This window comes from Carettochelys insculpta, chromosome 3 (assembly GCF_033958435.1).
Source record: "Carettochelys insculpta isolate YL-2023 chromosome 3, ASM3395843v1, whole genome shotgun sequence".
NCBI lineage: Eukaryota > Metazoa > Chordata > Testudines > Carettochelyidae > Carettochelys > Carettochelys insculpta.
In genome coordinates, this window is record NC_134139.1 from 62,107,249 (window position 1) to 62,125,106 (window position 17,858).

Below are 17,858 nucleotides of genomic sequence, written 5' to 3' on the forward strand. Positions count from 1 at the left end.
AGAATAAGCTGTAGCTCATGGAGATGATTCAAGTAGATGATGGTCCATTCATTCTTACTCTTTAAGTCTACACTTGGTAGCCCATGAATTTGCATATAGTATGTTCTAAATATCAGGATTTATGTACAGTTAGGCTGAAGCCTTTTCTTGGGAGTGGCCAAAATGACTGCCGAGTGCTACAGGAGATAACCGCTCAAATTGTTCAGCAAAATGACAAGTCTATATCAGAAGAGAGAGTAGCAAGTAGTTCCCTCTTTTATCGCAATCATGCTTCCCTTGTCTCAAGATATGTTTGACGTTTGGCTACAGAGGAAGGATAAAATTGGAGCCAGCTTGGGTATTCAGTTAGCCGCACTGATTTTAAGGGTGACATAGGGGTGACTGCTTCCTGCCAGTAGATATCTGGAATATAATAGAACTGGTGATGCAATGCAGACTAATATGTGATTCTTATTATGTCTAGACTCATGGCCCAGCAGCACTTCCAAACTCACTCTTTTCTTCCTTCTATAAGTAGCTGCAAACTAGGTGGGAGGGGAGAACTTGGAGCACTGAATTTGCCATAACAGTGCCTTGCTCCAGCAAGTCCTGCCTGCAGTGTTGGCAAATATGTGGTGCTTCAGCTGAAGGCAAAAGAGATGACAATGGAAATGAAGAAGGAAGGGACAACCAGTTTAAGACTATTGTAAATCCTCTAGTCCAGTGTTTCTTAAACTATGTTCTGCAGAACGCTGGTGTTCCGTGAACAGCTTGCAGGTGTGCTGTGAGCGACTGACACATTTTTGATATCGTACAGTGATGGTTGATATGTTCTGCTAGAGGCGATACCATCCAAAACCAGAATTCTCTCATCGGCAACATCCGTTGTCCAGCAGGACCACAGATGTTACTGGACCAGAGAACCTGTGTTGGGAGGTTAGTAAGGGGAGCCCAGTCACCTCAGACAGGGGAGCCCAGCAGGGCTCACATCCCAGGCTGGAGGTGACAGCCAGTCAGAGCCAGCCTCCACAGTACTGGGGCAGTACCTGGTACCCATGGGGCTGGGACCATACAGGCAGCCTGACTGGAGTTATACAAGCACCCACAGGGCCAGGACTGTGCCAGCAACCTGGCCAGGGCTGTACCAGCACCACAGGGCCAGACCACACTGGCAGTGGGCTGGGGCTGTACCAAGCACCCATGAGGTGGGGGCCATACCAGCAACCTGACTGGTCCAAGGACAACCTCTGAGCTGGGGCCAGGGCCAGGGATGGCATCTGTGGGGCTGTGGCAATATCCGGCACCCTGGCCAGGAATGGAGCTGGCCTCTGCAGGGCCCAAACAGTGCTGGTGGCTCTGGGTCCAAGCTGGCAGCCCCGTTGAGGCGGAGCTGGCATCCGTGTGGCCAGGGCCACAGCCAGAGTCAGGGCAATGTCCAGCATGGAGCTGGAATCAGCCTCTGCAGCTGGTAGCCGGAGCTGGCCATGCCAGTGTCAGCCAAACAGAGGCCAAGGTCCATCAGGAGGTAAGAGGGCCCCAGGGCTGGAGGTGGGCTGGGGAAGAGGAGCAAGCAGCAGACTGGGTGGCTGGAGCAGAGGACCTCCCTTCCTCTGGCCAATTCCCTCGTCCGGGACCAGTCAGGTCCCGAGGGTGCTGGACAACGGAGGTCCAACCTGTGTTAAAACCAGATACAATGTTACTTCTTCATTACTATGATACCCGATTAAATTATTTCATTTTGCTTTTGCTGTATATGTTGCTTTTTGGCTTTTGGTTCGTTTTTTTGGCACGACAACAGTTTTTTAAGAAAATTTTCATAGATGTTCTGCTTAAAAATATTATTGTTTGGTGTTCCAGGGTCTCAAAAAGTGTAAGAAACACTGCTCTAGTCCGATGTTACCTAGGCTTTGTCCAACCAAAGGCAGCATTAATTGTGTGCTGTGAGCTTATTGACATGCTGCTATGTTCATGTAGTAGAACAGACTGCAGCTGCTATTGTATTTTACAGGAAGGCCATGAATTAAACATTTTCCAGTACCTGGCTCTGCGGGTGCTTGTTCTCTCTTGAACCATGGGATTCAAATCAAAATCAGCATTTTAAGGTGGTATCAGCACCTCCATAGGAAAGAGGAGTCCTCTTCAGCTACATTAAGGAGCTGCAGGGCTATCCCATCTTTCTTTGTTTTGTGACTAGTGGCCACCATCACATCCCTCTGTCAAGTGAGCAGAGGAGGTCTGTCAAGGAATCCATTCATTGCATGTGTGCCTCATTGTGGCTGGGGCTGTGAATTGGCTCTTGCCGTATCTGGCATTCCTTTCTGCCGGTTGCTCACATGGTGGCCCTCATGTCAGAGACTGGGGGTGCTTGTTTGTCATGACTCAGCTCTCCCTGCTGGGGTAACAAAGTCCTACTGGTGGACAAGATTTCCAGTCGCTGCCTCGGTCTGCCATTTCACATCTCCAGGCCTGTGCCACATTCCCAGAGGCTAGTAGGGGAACTCAGGCCCAACCACTACTCAGGGACCCTATGACTAACCAGCTAAGTCTGTTCAGTCTCATGCTCTGTTGCTATTTTCCTTTGCTCCTTCCTTCTCCTCTCTTGATGTCCTTGCCGATCTCTAGGTTTACCACTGGAGCTCTCTGCTCACCAGGGCTACGTCTACACATGCAGCCAACATCGAAATAGTCTATTTCGATGAATAACGTCTACACGTCCTCCAGGGCCGGCAATGTCGATGTTCAACTTCGACGTTGCTCAGCCCAACATCGAAATAGGTGCAGCGAGGGAACGTCTACACGTCAAAGTAGCACACATCGAAATAGGGATGCCAGGCACAGCTGCAGACAGGGTCACAGGGCGGACTCAACAGCCAGCCGCTCCCTTAAAGGGCCCCTCCCAGACACAGTTGCACTAAACAACACAAGATACACAGAGCTGACAACTGGTTGCAGACCCTGTGCCTGCAGCATAGATCCCCAGCTGCCGCAGCAGCAGCCAGAAGCCCTGGGCTAAGGGCTGCTGCCCACGGTGACCATAGAGCCCCGCAGGGGCTGGAGAGAGAGCATCTCTCAACCCCCCAGCTGATGGCCACCATGGAGGACCCAGCAATTTCGACGTTGCGGGACGCGGATCGTCTACACGGTCCCTACTTCGACGTTGAACGTCGAAGTAGGGCGCTATTCCTATCTCCTCATGAGGTTAGCGACTTCGACGTCTCGCCGCCTAACGTCGAAGTTAACTTCGAAATAGCGCCCGACGCGTGTAGACGCGACGGGCGCTATTTCGAAGTTGGTGCCGCTACTTCGAAGTAGCGTGCACGTGTAGACGCAGCTCAGAGCTGCTTCACCCTTTCAGGCCTTTTCAAAGGCTCCCTAATCCAGGGCAGGACCTCAGTGTTTATTCTACCTCTAAATTTCCTCCTTACTGTAGCCAACTCCTTTTTCCTCTAAGGAGTGACTATACTGCCTCTCTGCAACCCCATATTCCCTCTTCAGCTTTATGGTATGTCAGACTTACTTCCTAAGAAAATTTAGAGGAGTTCAAGTCATATTTTTAACTTGCAATCTCCATCAAGAATAGAAGAAAAATAGGGCCCAATAAATTAAAGCTCATCTGCAATTCTTTAAGTTGCAAAACTAAGTGATGAAAAAGGAAGTTCTCTTTGGTGTGCCTGCTTTTTTGTATGTTTGTTTCTATCCTTACAGTGTGGCTAAATGCACTCCTACCTCTTTTCTGAACTCAGTTTGCGTTCCATCCAAACCTATTTCTTTATAAGGGTGCTGTTAATTCCTCTAATACCATTCTTTCTGTGACTGTACTTCAACATGTTGTGAGGGCAGTTGGTCTGTATGTCTTGGGTCTTGAGCAGAACTTGCCTGGTTTCCTCACTAGGGCTACGTCTACACGTGAAGCCTACATCGAAATAGCTTATTTCGATGTAGCAACATCGAAATAGGCTATTTCGATGAGTAACGTCTACACGTCCTCCAGGGCTGGCAACGTCGATGTTCAACTTCGACGTTGTGCGTCACCACATCGAAATAGGCGCTGCGAGGGAACGTCTACACGCCAAAGTAGCACACATCGAAATAAGGGTGCCAGGCACAGCTGCAGACAGGGTCACAGGGCGGACTCAACAGCAAGCCGCTCCCTTAAAGGGTCTCTCCCAGACACAGTTGCACTAAACAACACAAGATACACAGAGCCGACAACTGGTTGCAGACCCTGTGCCTGCAGCATGGATCCCCAGCTGCCGCAGCAGCAGCCGGAAGCCCTGGGCTAAGGGCTGCTGCCCACAGTGACCATAGAGCCCTGCAGGGGCTGGAGAGAGAGCGTCTCTCAACCCCTCAGCTGATGGCCGCCATGGCGGACCCCGCTATTTTGAAGTTGCAGGACGCGCAACGACTACACAGTCCCTACTTCGACGTTGAACGTCGAAGTAGGGCGCTATTCCTATCCCCTCATGGGGTTAGCGACTTCGACGTCTCGCCGCCTAACGTCGAAGTTAACTTCGAAATAGCGCCCGGCGCATGTAGCCGTGATGGGCGCTATTTCGAAGTTAGTGCCGCTACTTCGAAGTAGCATGCACGTGTAGACACGGCTTAGGAGTGCATCTACACTAGGAACTAACTTCAAAGTTAACTTCAAAGTTAGGCACTACTTCCGAGTAGCCAGTGGAGAGTCTACACACATTTTTCCCCTACTTTGAAGTCCTTTGGAGCCCAACTTCGAAGTCCTTACTCCATTCCCAGGAATGGAGTAGTGCCCTACTTTGAAGTTAAACTTCAGAGTGGGGTGTGTGCAGACATTCAGCTTTGAAGTTGCTTACTTCAAAGTTATTTTGTAGTATAGACACAGCCTAGGACAATTACTGCATATTTCTAGTACTTCGATATTTTAACTTTTGCTACATGTTATGTGATTTTAGTATCATCCTCAAGGTTCCTTAAATTAGGAGCTTAAGCATTTCAAAGTTTATTTAATCCTTGTCTGGTGGTCTGCTTTTGCGCCTTATTATTGCTTTTTTGGAATTCTCTCATATTAAAGTTTTGATTTAAAGTAATATCCATCTTCTCTTCCCACATCTTCATGCTCTCCTAACTATTCTCAATTAATGTTCCTTTTTTCTCCCGAATGTCTATCCTCTGATGCTCATCACTATTGTCTTTTTGAAACGTGGAGAGAATTTCCACTTTTTCATTGTTGGAGCTCATTACTCCATGACCTGAAACTTCAAGGTATGGTATTTTGTGGCTCTTATTCTTTCTTTAATTCGTTTTCCTAAGTTGTTAATATACCTCTGCTATATTGGCATCTTTAATTACTGTCCCCTGGTATGTTCCCAAGCGTGCTCTCTCTTTTGCCGTTTTTATAGCTGTTTGTTCAATTTCCTCACTTCAATATTTCATTAATGCATCACTATTTAAGGAATTTTTTATCTTGTCTGTCTTATTCCTTTCCTTAATTACCAATTCACATTTCTTGTTGCACCATGGAATACTTTTCTCATCTAGTGTTTGTATCCTTGGCACAGCTATCTAGGCTGTCCTTATGATTCTGTTAGTAACGTTTTTACATAATTCCGCAAAATCTTCATCTGTAGATTGTCTTTATTTCTAAAGAGTTTCCAAATTTCTTCTTTTAGATTCTCAGTGGAGGTATTACCCTTGTCTTCACTGTTTCCATTTGCTTGTTATGTATTTAATGTCAGGAAGTGATTGTTACCTATTCCCTCCTCTCTGTAAATATTACGGGCTGCATTTACTTTTAGTTGTGCTAGAAGCTAGTCCCAGATCAAGGCATGAGAAGCTTCCATCAGCCATATTGAAGCTGGCAGGTTCCCATCATTGAATATTACTAAATTATACTCTTCAAAGACTTGTTCTGAATATTTTTCCATGTTTTTTTCTTTCTTTCTCATAATTTGTTGTGGCTATTTGGATCATTACAGGTCATGAATAGGCATGTAACACCTGCAATTATATCAGGTTCATAGCCTCTAATTTTCAGCAAGGGCTGTACACGTTGTAAAATCCAAGAGATGCAGAATTGTTTAATATTGATATCCCAATAGCATATATTTGATATTTATCTTTTTAACTGCAGTTTCCAGGCAGCTCAGTTTATCCTTAACAAAGGTGGAGGCACCCCCACGCTTTTGTATTTCTCTATCATGTTTATATATACCATATCCTGGGATTTTATAGCCTAGCTTTTCTATTAGCTACATCTCTTGAATGCATATTACCTCTAGCTTTGTTTTCATAACAATGTTTTTCTTTAATTCTTGCCCATGCACTACTAAGCTACATACATTCCAGCTGAAAATAGTCACCATCATTCTTTTAAGCTTCAATATTTTCTTCACTTAGGTTGTGTCTACACTGGAGAGTTCTGTCGACAGAAGGAGTGTCTACACACATAAAGCTTCCTGTTGAGGATCTGTCAATGGAATTCTGCTTTTGCTTCAACAGAGTTATCCCTCACAAATTTGAGGCACAACACTGTTGACAGAGTTCTGTTGACAGAAGTGTAGCATAGACACACCTGTTGATCAGAGAGGGTTTCCGGTTCACCTGGCAGCCCTGTTTGCAGAGCTTCTGGACAGCCATTCTGTCAACAGAGGGCAGGGCAGCCTGGCTGCTCTCTGTCAACAGAGCGGATTTGCTTTGTCTATCTGCTTTTGTGTGTAGATGCACTCTGTCGACAGACTTTCTGTTGACACAACTCTGTCAGCAAACGCTTCTAATGTAGATATAGTCTGAGTTTGCAAGCTCAAAAGTACTTTTCATCAGCTTTAATAATACTACTCATTTCCTCTGTTTTTGTTGCTGCTGTTGTTTGAGATATACAATGTATTACTTCAATCATAAGCACGATGAATCTCTATTTATGTAAGTAACATGTCACCTCCTTTTACCTGGGAATCACTCTTCACTTCTTTCCTATTAATTTATTGCTGGCTATTCCCTTTCCTCATGTCACTTTTTCTTTTCTATCTTTTTTGTTGTACATATCTCCTATCAGCGTCTGCATACGAGGTGTTGTTTGTAATTTGGTGGGGTGGGGCGTTGCAGTTCTCTAGCTTGCTTTGCCTCAGCACATCATGCTTATGCTAAGCTGTTTCTTCCTCCACAGATACAACATTTTGTTTAGTGCCATCCTCACAGTTATTGTATCAATGTTCATCTCCACACTAACTGCACCATATTTTCCCCTTGCAATTATGTGCTGCATGATAAAATCTTTAGCATCTGTAGCATCTCACCAAAGGAAGAGTGTAAGATGTAGTTCATAATATCTGCTACCCTAAAATTACTTGGCTGTTAGCATCCTCTCCTTAACTATGACAACTACAGCTATTTAGAGCTTTCTACCATTGTTTATTCTGCTACTTAGTCGCTTCACATATTCTTTGCTTTATTTCCTCCTAACATATCGATTGAACACCTTATAGAATCAGGGACTCATAGACCCCTAGGGCTGCAAGAAACCTCAAGAGGTCATCGAGTCCAGCCCTCTGCCCAAAGCAGGATCAACCCTAACGAAAGCATCCCAGCTCGGACTCTGTCAAGCCAGGACTTAAAAACCTCCAGGGATGGAGATTCCACCACCTCTCCAGGTAACGCGTTCCAGTACTTCAACATCTTCCTGAAAAAATAGTTTTTCCTAATATCCAACCTAGATTTCCCTGGCTGTAACTTCAGACCATTGATCATTGTTCTGCCAACTGTCGCTACTGGGAACAGCCTCTCTCCATCCTCTTTAGAGCCCTGTTTCAGGAAGTGGAAGGCTGCTATCAAATCACTTCTCACTCTTCTCTTCTGCAAACTGAATAAGCCCAAATCCCTCAGCCTCTCCTTGTAGGTCATGTGCTCCACTCCCCTAATCATTTCCTTTGCTATCCACTGGATCCTCTCCAATGCATCTGCATCCTTTCTATACTGGGGGGCCCAGAACTGGATGCAGTACTCCCGGTGTGGCCTCACCAGTGCCAAATAAAGGGGAATAATAACTTCTCTAGACCTGCTGGAAATGCTCCTCCTAATGCACCTCATATCCAGCTTCTCATCCACTGTAATCCCCAGGTCCTTTTCTGCTGTCCTGCTACTTAGCTAGTCAGTCCCCAGCCTGTAACAATGCTTGGGATTCTTCCTTCACAAGTGCAGCACTCTGCACTTGTCCTTGTTGAACCTCGTTAGATTTATTTTGGCCCAATCCTCCAATTTATCTAGGTCACTCTGGACCCTATCCCTACCCTCCAATGTATCTACCTGTCCCCTTAATTTAGTGTAATCTGCAAATTTGCTGAGGTGCCATCCATTCTCTCATCCATGCCATTAATAAAGATGTTGAACAATACCAGCCCTGGAACAGATACTTGGGGCACTCCATTTGAAATGAACCACCAACCAGACATCAAGCCACTGATCAGTAGCCGTTGGGTCTGACCATCTAGCCAGCTTTCTGTCTACCTTATAGTCAATTTATCTATTCCATACTTTCTAACTTGCAGATAAGTATACTGTGGGAGACTGTATCAAAAACTTTGCTAAAGTCCAGGTATATCACATTCATTGACTTCCTCTTGTCTACACAGCCGGTTACCAGACTGGTCAGGCATGACTTGCCCATGGTGAATGCATGTTAACTATTCTTGATTACTTTCCCCTCTCCCAAGTGCTTCAGAATTGATTCCTTGAGGTTCCCTTCCATGATTTGTTGAGGCACTGAGGTAAGGTTGACTGGTCCATAGTTCCTTGGATTGTCCTCCTTTCCTTTTTTAAAGATGGGTACTATATTTGCCTTTTTCCAATCATCCAGCACAACAAGCCGAGCAAGCCATAGGCCAGAAGAATCTAAAAGAACTGTATAATATCACAAGGAAGTTAGCAGGTGCAAGATGGACAGTAGATCGTCCTGTGAAAGACAAGGATGGGAGAGTCTTGTCAAATCTAGCCGAACAACTTACTCAATGGAAAGAACATTTCGAGGATCTCTTAAACCGCCCAGCACCAATAGATCCACCAGACTTACCCTCCGTTCCAATACCACTACCAATAAATACAGACAGACTAACTAAGGAGGAGATAAGGAAGGCCATTTCTCTGCTGAAAAGTGGAAAAGCTCCAGGGCCAGACTGCATTCCCTCAGAAGCAGTGAAGGTGGATCTTGAAACCTCCACAGACATACTATGCAAACTCTTTGGCAGAATATGGGACACTGAGGAAATACCATGAGACTGGAAACATGGACATATAATTAAAATACCCAAGAAAGGAAGTTTGAATGAATGCAGAAACTGGAGAGGTATCATTCTGCTGTCTATTCCTGGGAAAGTCTTTAACAGGATTCTGTTGGAGAGAATGAAAGCAGAGATTGACAGGCTGTTGAGGGATGAACAAGCTGGTTTTCGTAGTGAGAGATCATGTGTAGACCAGATAATGACCTTGAGGGTCATCACAGAACAGTCATTGGAATGGAACTCCCCACTGTATATGACTTCCGTAGATGTTGAACAGGCCTTTGATAGTGTAGACAGAAATACACTGTGGAGACTGTTGCAGTATCATGGCATTCCCCAGAAGATCATTAATCTCATTTGAGCCAATTACGAACCCTCCACTTGCCAGGTTGTACATAATGGCACTCTGATGGAGTCTGTCACTGTCCGAACAGGTGTGAGACAGGGATGTCTACTCTCACCATTGCTTTACCTTATAGTTATGGATTGGATTATGCTAAAAACAACAAGTGGACACCAGAAAGGTATTCAGTGGACCTTCTCTTGTCAATTAGAGGATATCGAGTTTGCTGATGACATTGCTCTCCTGGCACATTGGCATGAGCATATGGACAGAAAAGTTGCAGCACTGAATAGCGCTGCCTCAAAGGCAGGCCTGAAAATCAGTAGGTGTAAAACTAGAACTATGAGGGTCAACCACACTAAACAAAACAACATCACTTTAGGGGGAGAGACCCTTGAAGACGTCGAACAATTTACTTATCTAGGTAATGTTGCGAATAAAGATGGTGATACTGGCCTAGACATCAAATCCAGGATTGGCAAAGCCACAGCAGCATTTCAAACTCTGTGGCCAGTATGGAGATCACACAACATCTCTGTTGAAGCAAAGCTGAGAATCTTCAATTCAAATGTAAGGTCCGTCCTGCTGTATGTCTGTGAATCATGGCGCACCACAAAGTCCTCAACACGCAAACTGCAGATGTTTTTGAATAGATGCCTGAGGTACATATTACAAATAAGATGGCAAGACAAAGTCACGAATGAACATTTGTGGACATGAACATGCCAAGAGCCAGTGGGGATCCAAATAAAAAGGAGAAAATGGGGATGGCTGGGACATACTTTGAGGAAATCCCCATCCAGCATTGTTTGACATGCCCTAAAGTGAATCCTCAGGGGAAACGCAGCCGAGGAAGACCCCAAATAACATGGAGGAGATCTACAGTCACGGAAGCACAAGAACTGGGATATTCTTGGGGCCAGATTGAAGCCATTGCCCAAGATGGAACCAGGTGGAGGAGCCCTGTGGATGACCTATGCCCCACTTGGGGTTCACGGGTTTAACAATCATCCCAGACCTCTCTCAGTCTCCAAGAGTTTTCAAAGATAATGACCAAAGACTCTGCAATGACATTAGCCAACTTCCTTGATACCCTTGGATGCATTAAATGCAGACCCATGGATTTGTGAATGCCTAGCTTTTCTAAATAGCTAACGTGTTCTCTCCCCACCGAGGACTGACTGCCTCCTTCCTGTACCACCATATACTACACCTCTTGTTCCTGGGAGGAATTTGGCTAGCTGACCGTTGTTTTTTAAAAGCAATGACTTTAATATGGAGATATACCTATCTCACTGAACTGGAAGGGACCTTCAGATATCATCCAGTCCAGTCCCCTGCACTCACAACAGAACCTGTTGCCATCCCTGACAGTTATTTTTTTTTAATATATTTTCCCCAAAGGGGCCCCTCAAGGACTCAGCTCACAACCCTGGGTTTAGTAGGCTAATGCTCACACCATTGAGCTATCCTTACATCAGAGAATTTCGTAGTTGTTGGCTAATCTCTGCCAGGTAGTTTCTTAGCTTAGTTTCTATCTCCAGCACTTCTAGCGATCCGCTTGGCAATCATCAGGACAATGAAATCCCCTATCTTTATATCCTTACTTAAGGATTTTACTAGTGTGTAATTTTCTGCATTTGCCTGTCTGATATTCTTATTTGTTGATCCTTCCTCTAGTTGTAGAGAATCTACCCTCTTCTTATTTTCACACAGTCTTCCTCAGTGATTTCTGTTTCCACTCTGTCTGGTCTAGATTGAGTTTCCTTTGTTATCTCTTCCATCTCATTCTGCCTAGCCAAAGCCTTAGGCCTTGTCTACAATCCCATGGGCCTTTGACCTAAGTTGCACAACTTCAGCTGCATGAATAACGGTGGGAGAAGTCAAGGTACTTAAGCCTGTTTACTGCTTACCAAGAGCTCGCACTCTCCCATCGACTCTGTTTACTCTTCTCATTTTGATGGAGGGCTGGAGTTGACAGTAGAGCACTCAGTGATTTATCCTATCTATATTAGATATGATAAGCCAACACCCACTGGATCGATTGCTGCACATTGATCCAGTCTGTAGTGGAGATGTACCCTTTGTTAGACTACAACCCAGTCATCCCTTTCTGCTCTTGCTTCTTTTTACACTCCCACCTGGCTTCTCCCACTGCCAGGCTCCATCTGTAATTAGCACTTATCAAGCCCTCCTTGTGTACCTTATAAGTTGAACTGGGCCCAGGAGCTGTGGGAGATGGATACTCTATTACAATGAGAAGTAGCCTTTCGAAAATCACAGCTAATCCACAACCAGGAGAGAGAAGCTGAGGTTCAGAATCAAAATTGTCATGGTTAACCTCTGAGTCACCTCACCACGTCTTTTTTTTTTTTTTTTAAATCTTTGATACACAAACATGTTTGGCCCTCAGCTGTATAGTATTGGGTTTAAATTACCTTTGTTCATGTGTGGCTCATATATTTAATGCAGAGGAAATGCAAGCCTGGATCTGTAGAACCCAAATACCCTTCTTCCCAAGCAACTGCAGATATAAATATACAGATGCAGCTGGACTACCTAAAGGTAATGAAGACCATCATACATAATTCACACTTGTTCTAGTCTCTTCTAGTTAAACCAAAGCTGTATGTCAGGATATGATGAGAGAAGTAAGGGGGCTGCCACACATGGGAGAAAACTGATGCAAGGATATTTTTACAACCTTTTGGGGATTTTTAGTCAATTACAACCTTGTATGACAAAAGAGAATTTATGAGGAGAAGTTCCTGGCAGAACAAGATCTCAGGTAGTTTATCTTAGTTATTCAAACTGGTTTACATTTTCTTCAGTTCAGCAGATAATACTGCTCATCCACAGCAAAGTTCAGCAATGTTGTTAGGTTGCTTTTTACAGTAGCTGTAAATCAAACCTGTTCTGATTGATAACATTTTTTTTAATACTTGTGCATCTTACTAGGAAGGACTTTGGATTTTTATTCAAAAGACTGATTTGAGGCATTAAAAAACTGCATGCAGTCATGTCAGGGAAACAAGCTATTAAAATATGTACTTAGGTTTTGTAAATTAATTCTGTACTTTCTCTGTGGAGCTAAACTTGCAGAGAAGCATAGAAAAGATCTAACCTTGCAAGGATCTCCACGTGTAAAGTAAATGTTTAGTGCAAGCATTCTGCTTAGTGTTATGAAGTACCCACACGGCCCTTTTCATGAAAAACACCACCGAATCTCAAGGGGATAGGTTCAGATCATTTTGTAACATTCGTATTTCTTCTCTTTTATACATAGTCTGATTTTCAGTGGTCCTGAGCATCTACAAGTTCCACTGATGTCAGTGAGAGCTGCAAGTGCTCAGTAACTTTGCAGATCACTCCACTAGTGTCTTAATTAGTGATCTGCTGAGCAGTGTCAGCTCTCATTTTAAAATATGGCCTTCCTGACCTGATGTTAGTCAAAATTCTGGAGGAACACACCTCTGCAGGTCTGAAACACCTTCCGGATGCACTTGCACAAACTCTGCTTTGATATAGTATCTGGTGATAATTTATAACATCTCTGCATTTCACAGATGTTGACTTTAAATGAAAATGGGACTTTGCGCAGTAAGTGGCTACCTCTTTTTCAGCCAGTTGGCAACCAGGATTCCTTAGCTTTCTGATGCCCTCTTATTTCTCTAGGGCTACACCTAAACTAGAGAGTTTTGTCAACAAAATTGGTGTTTTGTCAACAAAACTCATGGAGTGTCCACACTACAAATGTGTTCTGTTGACAGTAAATTGACAGAATGTTGCACTTTTGTCAACAGCCTTCTGCCTCTCCCCCATGAGGCTGAACACCTCTGTCGACAGATTCTGTCAACAGAAAACAAATGTGGATGCTCTTGGGGGCAATGGAACGGTCCTCCATGGCACCAGATAACTGGCCCTGGGAGACACCCTGTTCATCGCAATCACAGCTCTATGGTCCCTGCCTCCAGCTATTCTTAAAGGCACAGGGAGCCTCAGAAACCCTGGGGCAGGAAGCTGAGAGCTGCAGGTCATGCAGTGGGAAATGGCCATGACCAGTGCCCCTGCTCCCCAGGCGCCCTCTGCCATTCCTGTGCCCCCAGCCATGCGTATCCTCCCTGCTCCCCTGGCTCCCCTGCTCTCCCTGCCGAGCCTAACCTGTTTCCCCCCTGCACCTTCGTACCTCCCCCTGTTCCTGGCCCCATCTCAGCCCCCACAGGGACCCCGAACCCACGGTGAGAGGGGATCCTGCAGCCGATGTCGCTCAGGGTCCTGCTGCCCTGTGCCATCACAGCCCCCCCGCCCCATTGTGAGGCTGAGGCCGTCCTGACCCTGCTGTCCCAAGCCTCCTCCAATGTATATAATTCTATCTTTGCAAATATATGTAGGTTTTTGTGCATTTTATTTTCCACATGTTCATATTCTTTTAAGTAAAAATAGTTGTTTGACTACCACCCCCAGACCCCTATGTATTTTGCAGGAGATGAGGAGGGGTGAGGGGGTGAAGGGAGAGGTCATGGTGGGGTTGGGGTCAGGGTGGGGCTGTGGGCCTGAGGCCCCCGCTGGGGGTGCCTTAGGGAGGGTCCTTGGGCTTCCCAGATCCACAGCCTATCCCTGTGGGCTTGGTGGACCAGAGCTGTGCCCAGCTGTTCATAGCTATGACCGGCATCCATAGGGTTCACCCACAATGTTGTGGAGGGCACAACAGGCAGCCACTACTTGGGGTACGTTGTGCTTCTCATGTCCAGCTGGGTCAGGAGGCACCTAAAATGTGCCTTGAGGCAGCCAAAGGCACACTTGACCTGGTTCCATGCCCAGTTTAGGCGGGTGTTAAACAGGTCCTGGGTTGGCTCCAGGTGGGTGTATGGCCTCATGAGCCAGGGCATGAGGGGGTAGGTGGTATCTCATACCATGCACAATGGCATGTCCATGTCCCAACTGCCATCTCCTGGAGGGGGATGTAGGTGCCTGCCTCCATCCTCTGGCACAAGATGGAGTTGTGTCACACCCACACATCATGTGCCCGGCCCCATCACTTGACATAAATGTCCAGGAACCATCCCTGGTCGTCAACCAGGGCCCGCAGCACAACGGAGTGGTAACCCTTGCAGTTAATGTACCTTGCCACGGTGTGGTCCAGGGCAGGAATGGGGATGTAAGTCCCGTCGATTGCCCCAGAGTGGTTCAGGAACCTGAGAGCAGGAACCTGGCCATGACTGCATCCAGGTCTGCAATGTGGATGACCCTCCAGAGTAGGAGGAACGTGTTGATGGCTGTCACTACCTGCAAGGGAGGAAGACCAAACACACAAGTGAGGGACTGAGGGAGAGTGTACCTAGGCTCTGGTGGGCTCCCCTGCCCCTTCCAAGCCCCTTTGTCCCCTGGGCTCTTCCGAACCCTCCCCCTGACAGTAGGTCTGTGTGCGGGTGGGCCAGCATGTTCCCCTGGGGATGGGGCTTCCCTCTTTCTCCAATCCCAACTCTACTGCCTGAGAGTCCCCCTGGGGCAGGGTCCCTCCCACCATGTAGGGCCTGCAGTTCAAGCATGCCTTACCTGAATGAGGACAGACCAGATAGTAGACTTCCCCATGCCTGACTGTTTCCTGATGGAGCGGTCACTGTTTGTAGGTGGAGAGCTTCCAGAAGGTGATGGCAACCTCCTTCTCCAGGGGGCTGGCAGGCCACATCCAGGTGCCCTGTCTACAGGGGGTGGGGCAAGCCAGGTGCAGAGCTCCAGGAAGGTGGCCCTCCTCATTCAGAAGTTGTGGAACCACTGCTGGTCATCTCATTGCCCCATGACCAGCCGGTCCCACCAGTCGCAACTGGTGGTGTATCTGCAGACCTGGCTGAACCTCTGAGGGGCTGAGTGCAGGTGGGGCCCTGAGGCACTGAAGGTATGCTCCTCGGTCCTGGTGTCAGGTGAGTTCCCCCAGAAGAGGTGTAGGTATGGCCATGATCGGCATGAGCAACAGCTCGAGCAGCTGTGAGGGCGTCCAGTGCAAGCCTGGGGGCTGCTCTGGCACCATGGCTATCTGGAAAGCCCAGAGTCTCTCACAAGAAGCATGTGAGCCCTGCAGTAGCTCCTGGAAAGGCTTGCTGGCCATGCAACCCTGTCTGCTGGGGCTTGGGGGCCTGTTCTTTTGAGAAAAGTGGCTGGGTTGTTTGGCCATTCTCTGTTGACAGAGCGGATAACTTTTTGATCCACTTTCGTGTGTGGACACACTCTGTCCGACGGAAGTTTTCTCAGAAGAGCTCTGAATTATGATCTCTGAAGATAGCTGAATTATGCAGCTATTCTCCCTCACTTATAGGCATAATTTGTAATATTGAGGTAACTTTCTTCCTGGGATTTGATATGTCAGTTTTGGGACAAGTTCATACTATGCCAAAGATGATAACAGACACCAAAGGGAGTCCTTACAATGGGTTTTGTTTTGTGTGGGTTCCCAACCTTAAAGGTCTGGGAAAATTGTCAATCAAAACTCAGTCCAGCTACCAACTTTCTCCCAAAACATTTCCCCTTGAAGCCATACATCAACCCTAACTCAGCTAGGCTTCGCCATGGGCTGTTTGATTCTTTAATTCCTGTAAACCCGACATGAATTTTTGGGTTTGTAACAAGATCTGGGAGGAGATGAGTTTGGTGTGCTTTGAAGTCTTGTTCCAAGTATTTTGCACAACTGTAGTAATGATAGGCACCAGCCCACTGCCTGTGAGAAGCAGCCATTCAGTCTGCTGAAGGGATGCTCCACCCCTTGTACCTCTCAACTAGAGGTTACAAGCCAGAAACTCAGTTGATGTAAAACAGCAGAACTTCTTCATTAACATCAGTGAAACTACATCAGCTTAGACTAGTTTAGGACATGGCTCAATAATGGTTAAGAACCAAGCAGAACTATGCAGATGATCTTCGTTATAAAAAAACTTGGCACCAAGTACTCAAACTTTCTAGTGCACAATGCTGATACTCAGCAGGATCAGGCCCCCAGTGTTCATTCCTGTCAGTTTAGGTCCAATGCTTTCTACTGTGATTTGTAAGCGAAATATTGAGATCATAGATAAACATGCTTATTTTTCTGTTAATCCAGCTGCTGTTGATTCATCTGCACCAAAGAGCTTGCATACTAGTGTTAAATGTGAGTATGGTTTTGTTTTCCTTTCCAGATATGTCTGGCTTCAGTTGTTTGGTTTAGAAATATTTGTCTTGGATAATCTCATGTTTGTTGTGCTATGCTGGTGGTGTTTTGAAAAGGCACATGTGTAACTAAAGTTTGCATCATTCCAAATGTGGGCAAGATAACAAAGTAACCGCCTCTACTGTGTGATGCACGTTTGTGCTGGTATGTGCTGAATCCCAGGCCCTTGAACTTAGTATTTAGTCTTTGCTTGGGATGTAAATTGCTTGCTTTTTTCTCCCCATCAAAACCCAGAAATTCTAGTTTGTGTACATCGAGTCAGTATTCACCAGTTTGTTGTATTCCTTGCTAATCAACACTTGCCATGAGGCAGACAATGGTTCTACTGCTCATGAAGCTGCAAAGAACATCTGGGCAGGCTGTGTTTATTTAGTGATAGTAAAGCAAAAAAGCATTGCACTAGGTCCTAATGCCACCTGATGGCTGAAACATGAAGTTTCATTGGAGTTGGGTGAGTAGGGAGGGAAATCCTTTCCTACTCTTTCTCTCCATAAAGATAAAGAGCTTGGAGAGCAGTTAATTCATGCCATTTCCACGTATACAACATCCCTTTGGCATGCACAGAGATTCCTTCATTTTTCACCCCGTGAGGCATTCCTCTGCTTCTCTATGGGATGGTTGTATAGCTAGTATCATCTGTAGTGAGGTGCAATATCTATCAAATTTTAAAAAATCAGGAAAAATGGAAAGTGTCTCTTTTCCACAGTGGAATCATAGCCCCATATTCTGATTATTTAGGAACCTAGGCCAGGACATCACAAAGTATAACAAACCTGGAAGCAAATAAACTCATGGCCAAGACTATCTTACAGGATAGATATTACAGCTATGTTCACCCTGGAATATAAATGGACACCACATCTTTAGGGGGGCTCAGAGTTGCAGATTACATGTGTTCTTCAACACAGAAATACAAAAGGACAACTGAAGTGTCATAGCAGCAGAAAATTTAGATTTTGATTCTTGTTTGGAGAGGGTGAAATAAATGTTAATGCTTTTTTCTGTTCCGTTCATGTATTTTGTTCTCTTTATGGTTTTTCGATTAACCATTTTATTAAACTAGTTCTACAGTAATGGAAGCCCAGTGGAAAGC